The sequence below is a fragment of the Pleurodeles waltl genome, chromosome 6 (genome assembly GCF_031143425.1).
Source record: "Pleurodeles waltl isolate 20211129_DDA chromosome 6, aPleWal1.hap1.20221129, whole genome shotgun sequence".
NCBI classification, from domain to species: Eukaryota; Metazoa; Chordata; class Amphibia; order Caudata; family Salamandridae; genus Pleurodeles; species Pleurodeles waltl.
This window is the reverse complement of record NC_090445.1, coordinates 1,706,872,934-1,706,894,134: the sequence shown is the minus strand read 5'-3', so window position 1 is coordinate 1,706,894,134 and position 21,201 is coordinate 1,706,872,934. Positions and strand designations below refer to the sequence as shown.

At 47.1% G+C, this 21,201-nt stretch overlaps 1 protein-coding gene across 2 annotated transcripts in view; it reads left to right on the top strand.

The window, feature by feature from the left end:
• The first annotated feature begins 1,377 nt into the window (after window positions 1-1,377).
• PHF1 (PHD finger protein 1) overlaps window positions 1,378-21,201 on the top strand; it is a 607,606-nt gene continuing 587,782 nt past the window's right edge. For both annotated transcript variants that reach the window (XM_069241858.1, XM_069241855.1), the window contains exon 1: window positions 1,378-1,498. The gene's annotated coding sequence lies outside the window, so the exon portion shown is untranslated. The remainder of the gene's footprint in view (window positions 1,499-21,201) is intronic.

The following is a 21,201-nucleotide window of genomic DNA, read 5'->3' as shown; positions in this document are numbered from 1 at the left end:
GTGGTGCACTCTCCCTCAGGTACTCTCACACCCACCTCCCCTCAGGCACTCTCCCTCTCTCTCCTCGACCCTCCCCCTCGCCTTCAGTCTGTGCCTCACTCCTCCCGGCAGGTCCTCCCCCTCCGGCGGTGTGCAGCCCCTGGCAGTCTCAGTCGGTCTCTCCCGCCCCGTGCCCCCGGCTGTCTCTCGCCCCTCTCCCCCGGTGACGGTTGCTGCGCCACAGCCGCTCTAGGGCCGTCTCTGTCCCGGTCTCGGCTGCTGCGTCACACGGCCCCCGCCGGCCGCGGTCTCTCGGCCGTCAGCGCTGTCGGCCGGGCGGCCTCCGGGGGTGTGTGGTACCGGTGCCCTCTCCCCCCGGGTGCCCCTCCCCGGCCCCGCCATCCGCCCCCTCCAGCGGGGCTCGGGCCTGCGTCAGCCGGGCGCTGTCACTCGAGCGCGGGCCCTGTCAGTCAGCGGCTCCTCACCGGCGCGCGCACCCCCCCCAGCGCGAGACCCCCCCGCGCGCGCCTCTGCTGCGTCACACGCCCGGGCCCGCGGGAGAGCGCCGAGACCGACCCCAGGGGCCCGGAGAGAGGCTGAGGGGCGACCCCAGGGGCCCGGAGAGAGGCTGAGGGGCGACCCCGAGGGGCACAGAGACAGCTGAGGGGCGACCCCGAGGGGCACAGAGACAGGCAGAAACCTCGGGGGACTCCCGGACTCCTCGGGGAGGCGACCCGACCCCGGTAGGCCCCTCTGACGCCCTGCCGTCTCCCGGAGCGGACTGAGACCCTTGGAGGAGAGCCGAGAGCTCCCCCTGAGAGACCGCAGACCCGCTGTGTGCAGGGGCAGCCGGTGACCTGTGCCCTCCACCGAGACTTCCACGGACCCCAAGGGCGCCCTACTAGACCCCATCACCCAGAGGGACCCGAGGAGCCAGCGACCCGAGCACCGGAGACTGACCCCGGGCACCAGAGACTGACCCCAGCCACAGACTGACCCCGGCCACCAGAGACTGACCCGCAGGCACCAGAGAGAGAGACCGGGCACCAGAGACTGACCCCTCACCGGAGACTGACCCCTCACCGGAGACTGACCCCTCACCACAGACTGACCCCTCACCACAGACTGACCCCTCACCACAGACTGACCCCGGCCACAAGGCAACAGAGACTGACCCCGGCCACCAGAGACTGACCCCCAGGCACCAGAAACTGACCTCGGGTACCAGAGAGAGGCCACAGAGACTGACCCCGGCCACCAGAGAGAGAGACCGGGCACCAGAGTCTGACCCCGAGCACCTGAGACTGACCCCGAGCACCTGAGACTGACCCCGAGCACCTGAGACTGACCCCGAGCACCTGAGACTGACCCCGAGCACCTGAGACTGACCCCGAGCACCTGAGACAGAACCCACACCAGAGACTGACCCCGGGCACCAGACCCCGAGCACAAGAGACTGACCCCGGGCCCCAGAGGCAGACCCCGGGCACCGGAGACCACCAGCCGCGCACCCCTGCAGGTAAGAGGGCCAGGGGCTGCTGCCAGCTCTAGAGTGTCCCGGGCCTCTCGGTAGCTCGTCCAGAGCAGGGTTTCTATGCTGCGCACTTTCAAATTTGTGGTCTCTTCATGCAATTATAGCATTAGAGCCACCAGTCGCAGCGAGGAAATACCTACAAACCCATGCCTGGGTGAGCTATTGGTGCATGGGCTGGGCCCTTGAGAGGGCTGCTGTGAGATGGAGAGATGCATGGTCACGGGCAGCAAGGGAGACAGTCTCAGGTGAGACCGATGCGAAAGAGGGCTAGAGAGACTCAGATGCAAAATGGTTAGGAAACAGACTGAGATACATATCAAGATAAGGGATCAACTACGAGAGAACAGACAGACTGAGAGAAACGCCAAGATAAGGAGGCAGCTCCAGCAGATCAGGCAGACTGAGAGAAACACCAAGAGAAGGCGGCAGCTACAAGACAGCAGGGAGACTGGGGAAAGCACAAGATAATGAGACGGGAGATCATCTCCAAGAGAGCAGGCAGACTGAGAGAAACACCAAGATAAGGAGGTAGCTACATGACAGCAGGAAGACTGAGAGAGACACCAAGATAAGGCAGCAGCTACAAGAGGGCAGGGCAGACTAAGAAAAGCACAGGACAAGGAGACTCTGTAGACAGCTCCAAGAGAGCAGACAGACTGAGAGAAACAACAAGATAAGGAGGCAGCTCCAAGAGAGGAGGCAGACTGAGGGGAAACACCAAGATAAGGAGGCAGCCCCAAGAGAGCAGGCAGACTGAAAGAAACACCAGGATAAGGAGGCAGCTACAAGAGAGAAGACATACTGAGGGAAACACCAAGCTAAGGAGGCAGCTCCAAGAGAGCAGGCAGATGGGGAGAAACACCAAGCTAAGGAGGCAGCTCCAAGAAAGCAGGCAGATGGGGAGAAACACCAAGATATAAAGGCAGCTACAAGAGAGCAGGGAGACTGAGGGAAACACCAAGATAAGGAGGCAGCTACAAGAGAGCCCATAGATTGAAAGAAACACAAAGACAAGGAGGCAGCTACAAGAGAACACATAGACTGAAAGAAACACCAAGACAAGGAGGCAGCTACAAGAGAGCACATAGACTGAAAGAAACACCAAGACAAGGAGGCAGCTACAAGAGAGCACATAGACTGAAAGAAACACCAAGATAAGAAGGAAGCTACAAGAGAACAGACGGATTAAGAGGCACACCAAGATAAGGAGGCAGCTACAAGAGATCAGCAGACTTAGGGTAAATCCAAGATAAGGAGGCAGTTACAAGAGAGCAGGCTGGTGGGGAGAAACACCAAGATAAGGAGGCAGCTACAAGAGAGCAGGCAGACTGAGGGAAAACACCAAGATAAGTAGGCAGCTACAAGAGAGCAGGCAGACTGAGAGAAACACCAAGATAAGGAGGCAGCTACAAGAGGGTAGGTCGACTAAGATAAACACCAGAATAAGAAGGCAGCTACAAGAGGGCAGGCTGAGAAACACCAAGATAAGGAAGCAGCTACAAGAGAGAAGGTAGACTGAGAAAAGCACAGGACAAGGAGACGGGGTAGACCGTTTGAAGAGAGCTGGCAGACTGAGAGAAACACCAAGATAAGTAGGCAGCTACAAGAGAGCAGGCAGACTGAGACAAACACTAAGATAAGGAGGCAGCTACAAGAGGCAGACTGAGAAACACCAAGATAAAAAGACTGGAGACACAGCTCCAAGAGAGCAGGCAGACTGAGAGAAGCACCAGGATAAGGAGACCAAGAGTAAGAGAGAGGAAAGGAAGGGGGGGCAGGGCAGAGGGGACAGATACATTGACAAAAACACAAAAGTATGGCAACAAGCTGAAAGTTAGAGGGGGACAACCCCCTGAAGGACGAAGCAGTGAGACTGAAAGAAACAGCAGGGTAAGAAAACAGGCAGAGATGGGAGAGTAGTCCACTGGAAGAGAACAGGGGGACTAAAAGAAACACAAAAGTTTACAAAATAGATAGCCAAGTTGAGATGTGAGAGAAAGTCCCTTGTAAGAGAAGAGGGGGGCTAAAAGAAAGAGCAGGAAGAGAAAACACTCCTACTGAAAGAGAAGGAAACAGAGAGTGGGGAAACTGCAGGGAAAGGATAGACAACCCACAATAGGGGGCAGAGAAACTGAAAGAAATAGCAGGGTAAGAAACTATCTAGAGGAAAGCGGCACAGTTCATGTGTTTGTAGGGAGACGGGGTGAGAGAAACAACAGGGTGATAAATAAAAATATAGCTGTTGAGAGAGCGATGTGGGACTGGGAGGTGCAAACAACCAGCCAGGCAGAGGGGGTGAAGTCCTGGAGAGAGATTGAGAAACTGAAAGGACAGCAGAGTAAGGAATAGACATGCTGGAGATGAGAATGTAGCACACCAAGAAAACATGGAGAATCAGTACAGCTTGGGAGGTGGTGCACACAGACGTATAAAATCAGCAGGGTAAGTAAATGACTACCACGGAGAGAGCAAAGGTAGCCCTAAGAGAGGGCCGATAGAGAATGAGTAGAGCCAGGGATAGGGGGAGACTGCCCCTGAGAGAGTGTAGACCACAAAGGGAGGCAGATGGCTGGGCATAAGGGAGTGAGAGGTGCAGGCGGTGAAGCATTAGGATTGGACAGGGGTGAGAAAAGGGAAGGAAAGGGTAAATGATATGGGTGTGCATGTTCGAAAGTCCTGTGGATGGGTAGAGATGGAACGTTAGAGGCACAGCTACACAAAGTGGTAGAATGGCGAGACAATCTCTGCTGTTAAATATATTTTGTATGTTTTAGCTCTACCTTTGGTGATGGTGGTCTCTCAGATTCCCTTGGGTTTTGTTGTGTGTCTGATTGGTATCTGAGTTGTTCACAATATTCTTATTGTGGTTACCAGTCTCTCTTGGCTGTTCCCTTGATATTTTCTTGTTCCTATGATTTTTGATAGTCATTCCCACTTGGATGTTGTCTAGCACTTGATTAGTTTTGATGCATCCTTCATATTTATAATGCTTGTCAGGATCCTACAGCAGCTGTTGCCTGCCAAATGGTTGTAAACCACTTGTAATAATTGTGGTAATTTGTTCCCTCTGTTGGGTGGTGTTGAAAGTTTGTCGTTGGACACACTTTAGTGCTTGTGAAATTTGGCATTCTTCATCATGCCCTATTTTGTGGTGTTCCTCTTTGCATGTTTAGGTATTGTGTTTGTTAGTCTTTCTGGGTGGCAGATCATTACAGGTGAATCGCAGTAACCCTTACTAACCGCCAGGCCAACCCACCAAGAAGTGCTAACAATTGAGTGTTGGAGCTGGTAGGAGTGAGGGATCAAGGAAAGGAAGGACACATCACTCTGGCCTTTGCCCTTCCAAGCTCAGTCACAAATTTGTCCAGTCGTAAAGTCCTGTTTGGTGGATCGGACTGGCAAGTTTGGTTCGCCCTATGTCCTGTGCTGAGTCTCAATGTCACTGGATATTGGTACCGGGTACTTGTTATTTAGGGTCTTCAGTACTGCGCCTGTAAACAGGGAAACATAACTGCACCACCAGACCGTTTTCATGCATAGGTAGCGTTCAGACTAGGCTCCAGGAAAACCACCAGCATGGCAAAAGTGGTTATTATAGCCTTAGAACCCGCCGTAGCGGGCTCTACCGGCTATTAAAGGCCCGCTTCGGCTCGGGCATTTAACAAGGGAGAGGGACTTTAATAGCCGGTAGAGCCCGCTACGGCTGGTTCTAAGGGCACAAGATAAGGTGCTGAGGAGCAGTGGTTATTTGCACATCTCTGAATTCCGGGGTGACCATACTAGCATGTGAATTATAGGGAATTTCTCAAATAGATGTCTTTTTTACACACTCTCCTATATTTGGAAGGAAAAAATGTAGAGAAAGACAAGGGGCAATAGCACTTGTTTTGCTAATCTATGTTCCCCCAAGTCTCCCGATAAACATGATACCTCACTTGCGTAGGTAGGCCTAGCGCCGGCGACAGGAAACACCCCAAAGCGCAACGTGGACACATCCAAAATTTTGGAAGAAAACAGAGGTGTTTTTTGCGAAGTGCCTACCTGTAGATTTTGGCCTCTAGCTCAGCCGGCACCTAGGGAAACCTACCAAACCTGTGCATTTCTGAAAACTAGAGACCTAGGGGAATCCAAGGAGGGGTGACTTGCGGGGCTCGGACCAGGTTCTGTTACCCAGAATCCTTTGCAAACCTCAAAATTTGGCTAAAAAAACACATGTTCCTCACATTTCTGTGGCAGAAAGTTCTGGAATCTGAGAGGAGCCACAAATTTCCTTCCACCCAGCGTTCCCCCAAGTCTCCCGATAAAAATGATGCCTCACTTGTGTGGGTAGGCCTAGCGCCGGCGACAGGAAACACCCCAAAGCGCAACGTGGACAGAACATATTTTTTCACAGAAAACAGAGGTGTTTTTTGCAAAGTGCCTACCTGTGGAGTTTGGCCTCTAGCTCAGCCGTCCCCGGGAGGGGGGGGGGGGCAGAAATGCCCTAAAATAAATTTGACCCCCCAAGCCCCCCCTGCCCGGGAACAACCCCTGCCTACGGGGTCGCTCCCCCTGCATGACATTGGCGCCAAAAAACAAATCCCAGGTGCCTAGTGGTTTCTGCCTCCTTGGGGGCAGATTGAATTAAAATCGGCCAATCTGCCCCCAAGGGGGGCAGTAATGGCCTAAATACAATTTGTCCCCCAGGGGAGCGACCCTTGCCTGATGGGTCGCTCCCCATCTCGAAAAAAACAAACAAACAAAAAAAAAACCACAACAAAACAATTTGCCCTGGTGCCCTGAGGGTTCTGCCCCCCCCCTGGGGGCAGTTCGGCCTAATAATAGGCCGAACTGCCCCCAGCGGGGGCAGAAATGGCCTAAAATAAATTTGCCCCCCCCAGCCCCCACCCCCGCCCCCGGGAGCGACCCTTGCCTACGGGGTCGCTCCCCCTGCGTGACATTGGCGCCAAAAAACAAATCCCAGGTGCCTAGTGGTTTCTGCCCCCTTGGGGGCAGATTGACCTAAAATCGGCCAATCTGCCCCAAGGGGGGCAGTAATGGCCTAAATACAATTTGCCCCCCAAGGGGAGCGACCCTTGCCTGATGGGTCGCTCCCATCTCTAAAAAACAAACAAACAAAAAAAAAAATAAAAAAATTTGCCCTAGTGCCTAGAGGGTTCTCCCCCCCCCTGGGGGCAGTTCGGCCTAATAATAGGCCGATCTGACCCCCGGGGGGGGGGCAGAAATGGCCTAAAATAAATTAGGGGGCAGAAATGGTCTAAATACAATTTGCCCCCCAGGGGAGCGACCCTTGCCTGATGGGTCGCTCCCCATCTCTAAAAAAAGAAACATAAAAAAAAAAAAAAAAAAAAAATTGCCCTGGCACCTAGAGGGTTCTGCCCCCCCTGGGGGCAGTTCGGCCTAATAATAGGCCGATCTGTCCCCCGGGGGGGGGGGCAGAAATGGCCTAAAATAAATTTGCCCCCCCAACTCCCACCCCCCCCCCCCCCCCGGAGCAACCCTTGCCTACGGGGTCGCTCCCCCTGCGTGACATAGGCGCCAAAAAACAAATCCCCGGTGCCTAGTGGTTTCTGCCCCCTTGGGGGCAGATTGACCTAAAATCGGCCAATCTGCCCCCGGGGGGGGCAGAAATGGTCTAAATACAATTTGCCCCCCAGGGGAGCGACCCTTGCCTGATGGGTCGCTCCCCATCTCTAAAAAAAGAAACAACAAAAAAAAAAAACACAAAAAAAAAAATTGCCCCGGTGCCTAGAGGGTTCTGCCCCCCCCTGGGGGCAGTTCGGCCTAATAATAGGTCGATCTGTCCCCCGGGGGGGGCAGAAATGGCCTAAAATAAATTTGCCCCCCCCAACCCCCAACCCCCCCCCCCGGGAGCGACCCTTGCCTACGGGGTCGCTCCCCCTGCGTGACATTGGCGCCAAAAAACAAATCCCCGGTGCCTAGTGGTTTCTGCCCCCTTGGGGGCAGATTGACCTAAAATCGCCAATCTGCCCCCAGGGGGGCAGAAATGGTCTAAATACAATTTGCCCCCCAGGGGAGCGACCCTTGCCTGATGGGTCGCTCCCCATCTCTAAAAAAAAAAAAAAAGAAACAACAAAAAAAAAAAACACAAAAAAAAAAGTGCCCTGGCGCCTAGAGGTTTCTGCCCCCCCTGGGGGCAGATCGGCCTAATAGTAGGCCGATCTGCCCCCAGGTGGGGCAGAAATGGCCTAAAATAAATTGCCCTCACCCCCGGGGAGCGACCCTTGCCTAAGGGGTCGCTCCCTTTGCGTGAAATTCACGCAAAGAAAAAACTCCCTGGTGTCTAGTGGTTTCTACCCCCCTTGGGGGCAGATTGGCCTCATTAAAATAGGCCAATCTGCCCCCAACGGGGGCAGAAATGGCCAAAATATAATTTCCCCCCAAGGGGAGCGACCCTTGCCTAAGGGGTCGCTCCCCAGCAAAAAAAAAAAAATGAAACATAAAAAAAATAAAAATGGTCCCTGGTGCCTAGAGGTTTCTGCCCCCCCTGGGGGCAGATCGGCCTAATAGTAGGCCGATCTGCCCCCAGGGGGGTGCAGAAAAGGCCTTCCCGAAAATATGCCCCCCCTGGGAGCGACCCTTGCCCAAGGGGTCGCTCCCTTTTGTCAGTTTCAATTAAAAAAAAAAAAAATCCCTGGTGTCTAGTGGGGTTTCAAAAGCCGGATTGCAAGCAATCTGGCTTTTGAAACCCTCGGAGGGACTTCAAAGGGAAGGAAATACTTTTCGCGCGCGCTGACGTCACAGGGGGGGGGGGGTGGGGGACTCGGGGGTGGAAGGGGAAGGTCTTCCCCTTCCATCCCCGACTTGGGGGGGGGGGGGGGAGGGGGGTGCACGGGGGGCGCGCTAGCGCGCCCCTAAGTTCCCCTGTGCCATGGACGAGATGATCTCGTCCAAGGCACAGGGGAACTGTAGCCTTGGACGAGATCATCTCGTCCAAGGCACAGAACCGGTTAAATTAATCTATGCTTCACCATCCGGTAACTTGGTAGAAAAGCATTCAGGATTAACCTAGAGGCTCTGTGTTTAGTATTTATTCAGCACACAACCCTTAATAAAGTAAAAATACAACTAAATTAAAATCCAAATCAATTTAGAATAATAGTATACCTTTCAATAAATATGATGAGGCCAGAATGGCAATATCCAATCAGTAGAACCAGAGATATGCAATTTTAAAGGTTTAGGCAACAGTTGCTCCAAGAGGAAGAAATTGCTAACTGGGGGTATCTGGTCATGCTAGACCGGGACAAAGTCACAAGTTTAGGCCAACCGTGATGATGTGTGGGCCAGATACAGGGACTAGGTTATTCCTGCTGAAAAAGACACAATCTCAACGTCCTGCATGCAGAGTTCAAAACTTTAAAATTTCACAGGAGGAGCTCAGCTGATGACAGCCAAGGGTCCAGGACCTGAGAAAGCACCTCTTGCAGATCAGGAACACACTTGAGAAAGCATAAATGTTGTCACTACTCACAAATGAGACAGAATGCAGACGTGGAAATTAATCTATTTGTTTAGTCATCTGCAGTGCTGTAGAGGGCCTGGTATACTTCCGACCCATAGCTCTGCTGATTGAAACATGCACACAAAATATTTGTTCAAGACACCATTGGTTATAATTGAAATGGATGAGAGATGAGGCCCAAAAATATCACAATGGCTGTACATGTTCCTGACATATTTCCCATTTCTGGACTTGTTAATTTTGGACTTCTATTCTTTCCCTCATTAGTTTCAAATATAAAATTTAGGAACAGCCTAGTCGGGAACTTTGCAGTGTAAAAACACATAACTCAGCAGAATTTCCTGCAGACTTCAGCTAACATCCGCTGTCCTCTCCTGTAAAGAAAACAAGCCTTGAGCTATTACAAGGCAGAAGAAATAATATTATTCAGTTGTTCCTGCGTGGCAAGAGCAGTTGGTGATTAGTGGTATGTGAACAGATAAGCATTTCCCAGAACTAGAACACGTGGACAGGTCAACCAGTCAACCGGAATAAATGAATCTTGGCTGGAACAGAGTAAATGCGAACTGTATGAAACATAGAAATTAAACTTTCTGAATCCTTCTTTTGAGCTAATATTCAATCATTTGTTCAACTTTATTTCTGTTTTCATCATATCCTATATTTCACTACAATTATCAACTTGATGTATGGCCGTTGGCCTTGCCATCAACACCTTAGTAATTGGAGGACATCATGTGTAACCATACAGGCTGATAAACCGATCCGTAACAATTCACTAGCAGACAACCCCTACCTAATAGGCCAAGTATTATTAGTGCCCCTTTAAGCTGGACTGTCCTCTGAACCAAACTCCTATTTTATCTCAATTGGTGTTTTTGTTGGAGCATGACATTCCTGACCTATCCAGTGCAAATGTTCCATAGCCTTATAGATATTAAGGACATTGTTAGGATTGAAAGTGCAGCATTCATTGCCCACAATCTTGCAGACACCACTATTTTCTGCCCTTATCATGTCTAAAACCATCCTATTTTGTAAAGTTACTAAATGTACTGCAGCTACTTCTATTGTTAGATTAGCTATTCCCACTGATATTTCATTTATTCTTGCTCCCAGCAATTTGCCCATTCTCCTGAATACCATAGAATTGAGAGATATCCCTTCCCAAGTTATCAAGAGACCCTCTGCAAGGTCAGAAACTCTTTCTCCCGATGAATCTTGTTTTTCCTATTTTCCCCTTACTCGTTTGAAATCTATCCTCTGATACCTCATGCTGTCTCTACTGTGATCTGTAACACCAGGAAATACAATTCCAAGGTAGCAATTACCTGCCCATTTTAAAGGTAGCCAGGTATAGGCTTTTACTCCACATGTCCAATATATTCCGTTCCCTGCATATAAAGGTGCACTAGGCCATGAGCTATTGGTAAGTAAAAATGTATTATTACATATACTCATCTCCGCTGTGACATGCTTTTGTAATGTTTATGACCCATTGGCTTGTACACATAGTTTTCCTCTGTATTCTGAATCCTCTGCTACATTATCAACTGGCCTCTGTAAATAATGACTACAACCAATTGTAATTACAGTTTCTCGATGTAGGTTTTGTAAGTGAGGTTGCTTGCTTCTTGGAACCTAAGTGATAACCATTTTATATAATATAATAAAACATGAATCATCGTCTAACAAAGGAAGATGTGAGAAAGGCATTCCTTTTTCTACTGTTGCTGGAAATTTTAAACGTATCCAACAGTCTGAAACATTTACAGCGATGTGAAGTCCCTATAGCCCGACTTCAAGGACATATTGTTTGTGGTCAAGGACACGTTTTTCATGTTTATTTTGTCCTTGAGACAAATGGGTTCTCTCTCTGCAGCACAAACCCTTTTTCTGCCAGTTTACAGTACCACATTATGGATCAGAATAGTGCATTGTCTGCAGTTAGGGTAATATTTTTGTGCATATGTCAACGCTGTTTGAACTTGTATTTATGGTTCAATATTGCAAAGCTTTTATTATTAGGGTGAGCACACAAGGGAAATGTAAGCTCGGACTACACTGCTGACAGTGGTCCCAGTATAAAAACGTGTGCACAGTTTTGCAAAGTTTAACAATATGAGGCTACATATAATGCTACCAGAATGCTCTCTGGTTAGATGCATATATCTGTAGAAGTTTGAAAACAAGGTTGATGAGTCTTTGCTTTCACATTACAAGTTCACAATAAAATGCAACTAGGAAAAAAGGTTTTGTTAGACTACTGTGAAATTTTAGATATCATTTCTTTGAAGTATCATCTGCTAAAATGTGTTAATGCATGCTAGTATTTCCAAAATGTATTCACATTGGAAATCAGTGCAACCACCTTCAACAAGATTATGGGGAACATGAATGAAAATTACCCATCTTTGGCAAAACCAATAGGTCTGACATTGGTGGTCAGCATTTTGGTTTTGTCAATGCATGTCTTGTTTTGACATGGTTTTTGTAAACTTTATTGTTCTGGGAGATGAAAGGACCTCACCAATATAACAAATATTGTTGAAAAGTAGTAATATTTTTTTTGTCTCAAAAACCACAGATTGTCACACTACTTTGTGTGCCAATATGCTCTTTGTGAAAGAGCAGAATGCTGGCATTCACAGTGAAGCCAGTCTATAGAAAGAGCGAACCAAAAGGTCTTGGTTAACCCAAGACCTAATTGGGGGCTTAATTCTTGAATATAGTCACAAAAGTGAACCTGTGGTATATGCCCTTGCATTGGTGCAGATTTACAGCTTTCATGAATTCACAATAATGTACAGAAGTAGGCCGGGAAATGGTGCTCCTGGAAAATATTTTTGAACTACATCTTATAGCACGAGCAAATGCGCATGTGTAGATTTCACTCATGCGAAAATCTGAGCATTTACAAGTTAACTTTCTATCCATCCACTTTTTTCCCCAACAGTGGATGAAGATTTATTTCTTTCCTTATCAGGCATAAATTTCGAACCTTTCAAATTTCCAACCTTTCTTAGTATGGGAAAAGATTAGGTAAGAGCTGGTGAAAACATGCAAGTTAGTAGGTTTGCACAGACTTCAAAGCACATTTCAAGCCTGAAACTATTGCTTGATAGTACCTCCAACCCCAGTATTTAGAACAGTGTAAAGGTAGCAAAATTCAGGAATTGCTAATATTCAAACCCTACTATAGTATGAACCCTGGCATAATCAGAGAGGCTATGTGCGAGGATGGCAGATTTATGACGCTGAATAGCAATATCGTGGTTTCAAAGAACTGTCTTTTATTGGTTCTTGAAACTGTTTATACGATGAGTAATATGTACAAAGTTTATGGAATAGCAGTAGGTTGTAGAGTAGTCCTCGGGTTGACCTCTTGGCTCGTCCTCCTTCTTCCTTCCCAGGCCTCGCGGGGAGCATGGAAACAAGAAATAAATAGATACGGTAAGTGGGGGGGCTTGTTAAGGCTTAACTGTTCTTGTCTTTCCCTTTTCTCTCTCACTCTCTTTGTCCCTGTCTCCGCTGTCTTCTGACTGTCTTACTTCTTTTCGCCTGTGTTGTCTCTCTTCTGGTTCTCCTGCCAGACTTCCTTCCTGCCTGTTTCTTTGCGTCCTGCGCTTCTTGCTTATGTACTGTTTTCCGTCTTTCTTCTTCTTTTTCTCTCTCTCTCTTTCTCTCGTTTATTTGTTTAGTGTACTTAATCGTGAATCTCTTCCTGCGTACGCTCTATCTTCTTGGTATCGAATTTCCTATATTTCTCTTCCCTTTCTTTTCTGTATCTGAATGACTGCTATTGTTTTCTTGCCCCCGTCCCCTTTTCCCCACAGTGCTCACCATCAAAAGTGCCCGTTCACCCTCTCCCCTTCTCCCCTCTTTCCCCTCCTCTTCCCTGCTCCTCTCACCTCCCGCCTCCCTTCCCCGCTTTCGTCTCCGTACCTGGAGAGGCCACGCTTCTCCGGAAGCGTGGCGGCATAGGAGCAGGCTCCCCGGGCCAGCTGTCTCCAAGTTTCCTCCGTAGTACTCCAGCTCCTGTCGGCTCCGTCTTCCGGCCGTCCTCCTCCTCGATGGTGGGTTCCTCGTCCTCTTGCTCCTCCTTTGTCACTCGTATATCTTCACTCCCGCTCGCCTCTCTCCTCGATATCTCTGACGCTCCGCTTTTAACCCGCAGTTGGTCCCGCGGTTGCCATAAGCGACCAATCAAATCGCCGGGGTCTACAGTATGCACCAGGTCGTGTGTGGCAGAGTCAGCACAAGTAAGGGAACTGTGTGGGTCGGAATGGAGCGACCCATCACAGGCTATTAATAGAGCTCTTATTCAGTGAGATTGCTGGCATAATTTTTCACCGTACTACGTAGTGCCAAAGTCGCAAGTGGATATTTTTACTGGACAAGTAGATTTATAAAGTAATCTGTCCCATGGACAAGTAGATGTTTTAATAAATTCCACACCTCTGCATTCCTTTCCTTGTGATAAGCATTCACAGTCTGTATAGCAACATTGTCTTTATATTCCTCATAGTGGTGATGATGGACATCTTGTAATACAGGAGATGACGTAAAAAATATCACAGGCATTAATATTTCATAGATTGATATGGCACAAACTATTAAGCAACACATCAGATATGCAAATATCACAATACAAGCATGTTTAGTAGAAATCTTTCTTTTTACTTCTTTCAACTCTCTTTTATTTCCCTATCCATTATTTCCCAAAAGTGTGTAGATATAAGGTTCACACAGGTTTCTAGCGCTTGTAAGTCCTTTATCAAAATTCCTTTTACTCTTTATTTTGGTCTAAGATTACATCTCAGTTTGTCAGTATACATTGCTTGTGGTAAATCTGGTCCGCGCTCAGATTGTTCTTGGCACATCGATTCAGGTGCCCTCTTCACATGGGTGATGTATCCAATTTTTACAAATAGTACATTTTACTCCAGTATTGGTCCCGAGCAGAATCTGTACCAGACCCTTCCACCTCTACTGAAGACAGTTTGTTCTCAGAAAATGTTTTACTGGGGCTCGCTTGCCAGGCTTGATCATTTCCTGGAGTTTGCAGATGTTCCGGCAAGACTTCCTTCACCTGCTGGTGCTAAAGTTGTACTTGCTTAGTCAGGGCAATACAGTAGTCTCTTAGCAATTCATTAGACAAATACAATGTTGCAGCATCTTGGAGAGGCCCCACAGGCAGACATCAGGCGCTCTTTGACGATTTCATGGGTGGCTCAGTTTTTTTGTTGAACCAGATGTACTGCGCATACTCATAAGTACCAACAGCAGACCGTCCACCCATGTCATGGTTGTTTCAGCACATATTTTTGCAATTTTGGCTTTCAGTATGCTGTTTCATTTCTCCAAAGCACCCGCTGCTTGAGGATGATTTACAAAATTAAACTTCTGCTTGATGGTTAAGGCTTTGGCCACCCAGTTCATTACTTGTTCCAAAAATGTGGGCCATTGTCAGACGCTGATATTTTAGGCAGCCCGAACCTTGGAAATAGTTTCTTCAACAAGTTCTTTGCAACACTCATGACATCGTTCCACTTAGTGGGGTTGGCTTCTATCCACCTAAAACATACAGATAACCACCAGTACATACCAATATTTGTTTGTTGGAGGCATCTCACTGTAGTCAATTTGCATATGTTCCAAAGGTGCCTCAGTTGGTATAGAATGTCTTCTTTCCGTTGACATTCCCTTTCCAGCATTATGCAGTACACAGGTCATGCATGTTTGACATACAGCTTCAGCATGTTTGTGAAAATTCTTTTTGTACCACAACTGCGAGAAATGCCTGCACATTGTGTCCTGTCCCAAATGGACAGGTCCATGAATAGATTGTGCCATATTTTAAACCATTGCATCTGGCAATCCTATTCTTCCCCCCAAGTCCCAACCAAAAATCATTCAGTAGTGTTCCATCCTTTTGCTATTCTTTATTTTCTTGGGGAGCTGCTACATTCTGCAATTCTTGGGGACTTAAGTGTACAGGGTCAATTGTCAATGCATTAACATGAAGAGATATATACATGAATGCATTCTCAGTCTGAACAACTGGTTTTGCCATGTCTGCAAAAGCATTACCTTTACCAACATTATCAATGACTTTCCTATGCGCATTATTCTTTATATTGGCATTCAACAGGTTTACAATGAGCGAGCCATGTTTTATTTTTTTTGTCCTGTAGACGTGAGAAACCCTCTTTCTTGCCACAGCTTTCCAAAGATATGGGCTACTTCGAATGCATACTGACTATCAGTATACACATTTACTAGCAATGCGTTGATTAATTTACATGCTCTAGTCAGTGCAATGATCTCTGCTGCTTGTGCGGATAATTGTGTAATTTTACAAGTTTCAACAACAGTTTTTACTGTGGTAACAGCATATTCAACACTGGTATCCCCATTTGGCACTTTAAAACAGAACTCATCTACCTATAGATCCCCTTCTCTTTCCTGAAAGGGAACATCTGTTGGATCAATTTGGCCTTTAGTCTGTTCTTCGGTTAGGAGGACACAATCGTGTGGTATAGCCTTTGTCTCCTCAGGAAGGGGCATAAGGGAAGTTGGGTTTAAGGTGGTGCATAGATGCAGAATAACATTGGGGGCATACATTTGAAACTTGTAATGTCACATTTAAGCATTAGGTAAATATTGTATCTTTGTTTTGTTCAAAATCAGATCAAATGCATGTAGAACATATACATGACATGTATTTCCTAGTATCAGAGTTTCAGCATGTTGTAATAATACTGCAGCAGCTGCATTACTTCTCAAACAATTTGGAAGGCCTCTAGATACAGGTCTAATACCACAGAAACATATGCACATGGTCTTTTGCGATCTCCCTTTTGCTGAGTAAGAACAGCAAGGGCACATCCTTCCTGTTCATGTACATACAAATAGAATTATTTTTCATAATCAGGAATACCCAAGACCGGTGCATCACATAATACTTTTCTAATGTGGTCAAATGCAATCTGATGTTCTTGTGACCATGGTACAGGATAAATAACATATTTCTGTATCAACTCTTGAAGGGGTTTAAAAATGAGAGAAACATTTGTCTCATATCTGCAATAACTAGCCATGCCCAAGAGGTTCTGACCTGTTGTAGTGTGTTGGGAATTGGGTGTTCTAATATAGTCTGAATTCTATCTTGTGCTCTCTTCCTCTCCCCCCTCGACAAGAGGTGACCCAAATAGGAAACCTCTTTTTGAGCAAATTGTAATTTGGTAGGAAAGACTTTGTCCATTGGTATGCAAGAACTGCAATAATTTAATAGTACCCTCAAAACAATCATTAGTAGTGTCGCAAAATAGTAACAAATCATCAATGTGTTGTTTTAAAACAGTGTGTTCATAGTGTTAACATGGCCAAATCCTTCTTAAGTGCTTGAGAATAAATTGAGGTGGATCCTGTAAATTCTTGGCGGATTCGTGTCCAAGTGTATGAGCAGCCTTGAAACTGAATGAAACCAGGTATTGAGAATAAGGAACAAAAAATATGGGGCCTTGGGAGAAGTAGTGGCACTAACTGTTGGCATATTTGATACCAATGGGAATCTGGATTGTACAATCTTAGTCGAGATTAGGTGTTAAGTTTGTTATGTTATGATGTATTAATTAGTTACAAGTCTGCACAGCACACATGGGTTAACATCCCTAATAACATAGTAGAGCTTTGAGCCCCCTGCAAACCAGTAGCAGTTAGAACCGCAAAAAGAAATAGAGGGAGTTAGGTGTCCTGTTTCTCCTCTGAAAATTGTTAAATTACAGACCTATGTACAGATTCCTAGATTTGTGCATATTTTTACGGTTCCTAAGAAGTAAGACTATGGGTAACCTATTTAATACAGATACCTCAGTGGACAAGCGCAGCTTACACCACCAAAAGATTCATGGGCTTTTGAAATAATGATGAAAAAGGGACTTCTGTGTGGACTTTTTCTGAAACGGTAGAAATCTGACTTACTACGGGCAGGCTTGCCTTTGATAAATTAGATTACCTTCGCAAAACATTGTATACACTAGGTAAGAAAAAGATAAGATTAACAAAATTTAAAATATTAAATATATGGGAGGAGTATGTCAGGGAACGATTGGCAAAACAGGCTATGGTAAAAGAGATAAGAAAAAGAATAATAGAAAAGTGACCAAGGAAATGAGGGGTTAAAGAGAAGGACAAGGTAGGCGGGATGAATTAACAGAAGAAAAATGTTGCCCAACCAGGTCGTCACCCTTGGAGCCAGAGTAAGAGGAGGGAGACCTTATTAAAGAGGGGTTACTAAATGGAATGATATGTCCCCCTCCCTATGAACAGACTAAGATATGGAAGTGATTCAACTATACAGACTAAAACATCAACATTATTTATGACCGTTACAGCTCCCAAAAGCCAATGGAGAGGCCTGAAAGATAGTATGTACTGCTTTGTCCACTGCTGTTATTTTCATGGATAGTGAGCTGTGCAGTGGCATTGATCTTTTTGGGGGTGTTGTTTAAAAAGTAGAAGTCCCTGGATAATTTATACTTACGAAAAACCATGTTTTAGAACACTTGTGCAAATGTATATTTCGAGACTTGAAGGAACATGGGGCCAGGACACATGATAAGAAAGTGGAATTAAAATGTGAATGGGATACAGAGCTTCAGGGTATTTATTAGAGTTTGAGAAGAAGAAGCACCATGTCTATTGATGCAGTTAGTATCCACGATTGAGAAGACAAAACAATTACGCATTGATGGCCATTTTCCAATGCAAGAAGTTCGTGGGTTTAATGCTTCACAGCCTGTTTTTTATGTACATGCACCTTGGACTAAGGCAGAGCTATTCGTTTTCGCTAAAGACTATCCAAACATTGGGGAACATGCAGATGAATGGTATACCTACACAGAAAGAATTCCAAGAATAGTACAGTTGACAATGAGGGACTTAGATCAGATGTTTCCCATCCTATTGCCAGCAGAATTATGGAAAAAGTGTAAAGAGGACCAATAGGTAGTAAAGTGGCATAATACAACATTTAAAAAGGAGAGAAAGGATGACAGGACCGTACATGATGAAATACAAGAACTGCCAATGTTATTTTTAACATTTTTACAAACAATTATGCCAAGAAAGAAAGTAGACTGGAGTAAATTAACATAAGCTAAGCAGACTAAGCACGAACCAGTCCATGCCTATTATGCCAGAGTACATGTGTTGTTTTTGGCACATAGGGCATGGATCCCTGGGAGAAAGGAGTAGTAGCAAGCGCAGTGAGTAATTGTTTTGGTCAAGGTTTACAAGATTATTTAAGGAAATCTATTCATAACCTGTTATTTTTTGGCCGAGCCTTCGATTTACAAAAATTATATAACATTAGGTTTGTTTAGTCCTTCTTGTTGCAGGGCTATGTTGTATTTTTTTGGTTGTCCAAAAACACATGCTATACAGAGCCAACAACTGACTTCAGTTGTTGAATGATTTTTCATTGTGTACCGACTATGCTTCAGGTTATATGGTAACGTCTAATAAATTAAACAAAATAAATTGGGTGATAGGGATATAGTCAGCACAAACTCCGCCACATGCTTCATGTTCCATATGGCCCTAGAAAGTGCAAACTCTGCCAAGAAGCGCAAATAGATATTTCCACGCCAGTGAGTCGAAGGCCTTTGTTGCATCCAGAAACACCGCTGCTGCATCCCTTTCCGCAGTAATCGAACTGACGACTGCAAAAAACGTCTCCAAATTATGCGCCGTGGACCGCCCCGACACAAAGCCCAACTGGTCCGGCAGCACCACCTTTGTCATCAACGGCTGCAACTGTGCCGCTATCATTTTAGCCAAGATCTTAATGTCTATGTTGATCATAGAAAGCAGGCGATATGATTCACATCTATACGGATCCTTGCCAGGCTTAAGGATCGTGACAATCAGCGCCTCCCGGGAAAATTCCAGTCTCCATTGCCTCAGCATAGACCTCCAGTAGTTGAGGTGCAAGTATATCGGAGAACTCCTTATAAAATGCAGGAGTCAGGCCATCTAGGCCGGGGGACTTGTCCCCAGGCAGGGCACGAATCGCAGCCTTTACCTCCTCCACTGAGAAGGGCTCGTCAAAGTAAGCTCTGTGCGCATCTTCAAACCAAAGCAAGCTGATCTCAGCAAAGTAGTCCTGAATGGCCTCAGCATTCAGCTCAGCGGGTTCAGAGTACAGGTCCGCAAAAAACTTAGTGAACACCTTCATGACTCCGCTCTGTTCCCGCCACACGCTCTCCCTCAGTCTATTTCAGTGACGTAGCTACTGGCCCAAGGTTTATGGAGCATGCTCGCCAGCGTGCGGCCGGCTCTCTCCCCCTTGCCGTAGCGCCGGTCCCTGGCAAACCTCCCCAAGAAAAAAAATTCCCGCATAGAGGCCTCCTCATAAAGAAAAATTGTGCTCCGCAGAGCCACCAGCGTGTCACCAGACCAATCCTGAAATTATAGTTGGTTATAGTTTAATGCTGACTGAAGGACACAAAGGCCCTGATTATGAGTTTTGACGGGCGGAAAAGCCTGCCCGCCAAACTCCTGCACCTATGCGGAAGCCCTCCCGCAGCCCCTATTACGAGTTTTTGACTGGGCCATCGGGAAACAGCCCACAACATTGCCACCGGCTTGTAATCGAGTCGGCAGCAATGTTGCAGTGCATCGGGTGCAGCAGCACCCGTCATGCTTTTCACTGTCTGCTAAGCAGATGGTGAAAGGCTCGACGAAGCTGTCAATGGAGGCCGATTGCTAGATGTATGGGCAGTGCAGGGGCCCCCAGGGGGTCCCCAGCACCCCGTCTCCACCAGCGTTTACATGGTGGTGCAACCGCCATGTAAAAGCTGATGGGGAGGGGCCTTATAATCCCCAGGGCAGCCCTGGTGCATTAAGACTGCCAGCACAGCCAGGCTGTTGGCCGGAAAAAAAGTGGTAGTGCCGGTGGTCTGACCGTGGCGTGTTCGCCATGGTCATAATGTGGAGGCCAGACCGCCACCATCACCGCAAGTCTGTCGGTCCTAGGGCTGCCAGACTCTTAATGAGGGCCCCAGTATTTTTAACAATAATCTTCCTTTATTCCAGACTCTTCTTCAATTAGTAGTCAAGCATCCATTTATCCATGTCATTCAAAACCATTTGATATAATAAGTTTATATTATTTCACTAGGCAACTGGGGCATTAACTGTGATTTACTCTTAAGCTCAGAGGGGTTCGTTACAACATTGGCGGTAAAAGCCGCTTATCGCCGCGCAGAAGACCGCCAATACACGGCCGCGGAAATCCGCCACAGCTATTATGACCCACATCTCGGAATCCGCCGAAAGTCAGACACCCACACAAGTCCGCCACACCAAAGGTCAGTGATAAACTGGCGAAAACAAAACCTCCACCGTCACGCCAACAGAAACACGCCCATGCTATCACGACCCACGAATCCACGTGCCGGTCTTTCAACCGCGGTATTCCATTGGCGTACACACCGCCGCGCTCAAAATACACGCCACATTGGACAATTCGAAATACACACACCTGATACACATACAAACACCACTCCCACACACCCAACACAACATAAAACACACACCCACATCACCCACAAAGCCCTACGACCAAAAATTATTGGCGTAGGCCAGAGAGACTGCACAGCATAGACAACCCCACCACACAGAGGCACACAACACCATCACCCACACAACATCCACGCACAAAACACCACACACCACTACACATCACCAGACTCATCACCACATACACCACCCCACACATCACCTACACCACCCCATGGCACGGCAAAGACACCCCAGGTTCTCGGAGGAGGAGCTCAGGGTCATGGTGGAGGAAATCGTACGGGTAGAGCCACAGCTATTTGGAGCACTGGTGCAGCACACCTCCATAGCTAGGAAGATGGAGCTATGGCGAAGAATAGTCGACAGGGTCAACGCAGTGGGACAGCACCCAAGAAATCGGGAGGACATCAGGAAGAGGTGGAACGACCTACGGGGGAAGGTGTGTTCCGTGGTCTCCAATCACAACATCGTGGTACAGCGGACTGGGGGCGGACCCCCACCTCCTCCCCCACAACTAACAACATGGGAAGAGCAGGTCTTGACCATTATGCATCCTGAGGGCCTTGGAGGAGTTGGTGGAGGAATGGACTCTGGTAAGTCAAATCTTAACTAT